The sequence below is a fragment of the Cryptomeria japonica genome, chromosome 2 (genome assembly GCF_030272615.1).
Source record: "Cryptomeria japonica chromosome 2, Sugi_1.0, whole genome shotgun sequence".
NCBI lineage: Eukaryota > Viridiplantae > Streptophyta > Pinopsida > Cupressales > Cupressaceae > Cryptomeria > Cryptomeria japonica.
Genome location: NC_081406.1, coordinates 544,153,652 through 544,157,189, shown reverse-complemented (window position 1 = coordinate 544,157,189; position 3,538 = coordinate 544,153,652).

Below are 3,538 nucleotides of genomic sequence, written 5' to 3'. Positions count from 1 at the left end.
TTTAAAGCTTATCCGTGCATTAGGCTTCTTAGAAGAGTCTATTGATCCCTGCAAGAAGATTACCATCAAGGCATATGATGATGAGGAAAGGTCCTCTAAAGGAACTATGATGTTACCCATTCGAGTAGGACCAGTGCAAAAAGATACTATGTGTCAGGTCTTAGACATAGATCTCACCTACAATATTTTGTTAGGGTGACCCTGAATACATGAAATGCAAGCAGTGCCTTCTACGTATCACCAGTGTGTCAAATTTCCTTATGACGGACAAGAAATCTCCATATCTACTTATCATAATCCATTTCAACATTGCAACGCAATGGGGGCAGCCCAAGACAGTTTGGTTCCTCATAATAGAGAGAAACAACGATCTTTAACATCAGATCTACAAACAACAAAGTCCAACTCCTTATTTGGAGACTTCAAACAGAAAATGAAAATCAAAGACCAAGGCATAGGAGAATACTCTTTGGAGCCCTTATGTTTGGCCGAATTGCCAACATCACCTAGATCTCATGGATTGCCTACTACATCAACACATCTAGTCACTCAACCCATCACCAAATTTGATGGTACCTTCATCCAATTGGGCACTCTAGCACATGAATCAGAAGACAAGGATATTCTTAGCTAGTTATACAAAGATGAGGAAGAAGATAACAGAGCAGCTGCTCTGGACATTGTTCTACCAACACACCTATATGGAAAAGGATACTTAATCATGCAGCAAATGGGATATGAATGTAAAGGACCTATTGGGAAACGCAAAGAAGGAGTCACTGAACCCATTGATCTTCCTTCACGACCCAATAGAGATAAGATAGGATTGGGTTGTGAGCTCACTTTCCTATTAAAAAGACCACCTTGCCTAACTACAAAACCTCAATGGAAAGTAAAGAAGAAGTACAAAGAAGAATCCTGGTAGGAAGCACTCTTTGAATCAGTAGAAACAATCCGCAAGGCACGGGAACATCAAGATCAGAAGTTACATCAGGAAAAGCTTCTAAACCACAAAAGGGCCATATCTGCAGCAGTAGCTCATATTCAAACACCAATATCTCAAGAACCAATAAAATCATCTTTGGATACCTTTATTTCTCCCCGAGGAAGCATAGTCTATGAACAAATACAGAAAGTAGAAGCAGGATCTGACACAGAATCAACAAAAACTATTAAAATGGTATCCATCATCAAAGATTTGTTTTCACCATACAACATACCAGTTTACAAGACTGATAGAATCTGGGATGAGGCCTCTGAGACTGATTCCAATGAATATGAATGGGGTACCTACTCCAATGCTACTATAGATATCCCTAATGATACTGATCCCATATCCCTTTCTCAAGAAGAACATAACACAGAAGATAGACCTCTTGAATTTGGACCACAAAATATCTATGATGCCAAGGAAAGCGAATAGAAACATTATGAACAAGTCTATATGGAAGATAATACCATCGAAGACCTCGATGAAATCCTGGACTTATTTAAAACCAAAAACAATCACGATGAAAACTCTGTCCTAACACTTACAGTAGCAGAACTTGATCCACCTAACGATTCCTTACCACTTGTCTTTCTTGACCTCATCAACTGGGATGAACCTGAAATCCATGATATACCAATTTTCCCAGATGATGAATCTATTATCCATTACCTATGTATTGTAAATTCGGAATCAGGCTCTACAAGTGAATAAAGTAACGATGTCTGCCAATCAGGGAGTGCCATGTCTATCAATCGCAAAAATAAATCACAAGAAAGATCTAATGCTGAAAACCAGTCAATGGCAGCTCTAGATCACAAAAAAAGTAAAAATAAAGGACGCATCTAAAGGTGAAAACCTTTTTAAGGCACCTAACGATGGGAGACTTGACACTCTTCCTGAACACTTTCATGAGCGATCACCCATATTGATTGAGCCCACTCAATCAATCAACATTGGTACCACAGAAGCAGTCAGAAACCTACACCTTACCGAATCTCTAATAGAGGAGGAAAGATCAGCATTCATCATTTTCTTTCAAGAACAACAAATTAACTTTGCTTGGTCATATGGCGATATGCCCGAAGTGGATCCACACTTGATCATGTATCACTTATCCATCTCTTCAGGAGTTAAACTAGTCAAGCAAAAGCTACGAAAGATGAATCCACAGGTAGCACTCATGGTCAAAACTGAACTAAAGAAATTATTAGATGTCAGATTCATCTGACCCATTGACTATGCAGAATGGATTTCCAACATCGTTCTAGTATCAAAACCAGATGGTAGTATCAGAATATGCACTGACTTCAGAGACGTCAACAAAGCTTGTCCAAAAGATGACTTTCCTCTACCCAGTATCGACATAATTGTAGATCTCACAGCAGGCCATGCAATGCTCTCACTAATGGATGGTTTCTCAGGCTATAATCAAATCAAAATAGCCCTAGAGGATCAAGATAAAACCGCGTTCACCTATCCTTGGGGAACTTACTATTGGAATGTTATGCCTTTTGGCTTAAAGAATGCAGGGGCCACTTATCAAAGAGCAATGACAACAATCTTCCATGACATGATGCATACCTTCATGGAAGACTATGTGGATGATTTACTAGCTAAATCTTTCACCCGAGCAAAACATCTTAGCATCCTAACAAAGATCTTTGATCGATTGGAGAAATTCCAAGTCAGGCTCAACCCTAAGAAGTGTGTCTTCGGGGTTACATCAGGCAAGTTACTAGGCTACATAGTCTCAGCTAAAAGTATCGAAGTAGATCCAGCAAAGGTACAAGCCATTATAGAAATGCCACCACCAAAGAATATCAGTCAACTCAGGTCTCTACAAGGATGACTTCAATCAATCAGGCGGTTCATAGCTCAGCTAGCAGATAAAAGTCTACCATTTAACCATTTACTACACAAAAATGTACCATTCAGATGGGAGACCAAGTGCACAGAATCTTTTTACCAAATCAAACAATACCTGATGAATCCACCAGTTCTAGTACCACCAGTTGTAGGAAAGCCTCTTATCCTATATATCTCAACAATAGATATATCGTTGGGGGCACTATAGGCACAAGAAGATCAACAAGGAAAGGAACGAGCCATATATTACATCATTAGGACATTGAATGGCTATGAACTCAACTATACATTCATTGAAAAGGCTTGCCTAACAGTGGTCTTCGCATCTCAGAAGTTCTGACATTATATGCTAGCACACACCATCAAGCTAGTCATAAAAATTGATCCTCTCAAATATCTACTTAGTAAGGTAGCTCTTACAGGCCGATTGGCTAAATGGGTCATGATTCTCCGTGAATTCAACATCCAATACATAGAAAGACGAGCCATCAAAGGACAAGCAATTACAGATCAGCTGGCTGAAGCACCACTACCAGGAAAACAAACCATGGAGATTGAATTTCCAGACAGGGACGTTCTTGCTCTTTCTACCAAACAATGGACCCTATACTTTGACAGATCCTATACACAACATGGTTCAGGTGCTGACATTCTATTCATCACTCCTAAAGGACATACTAT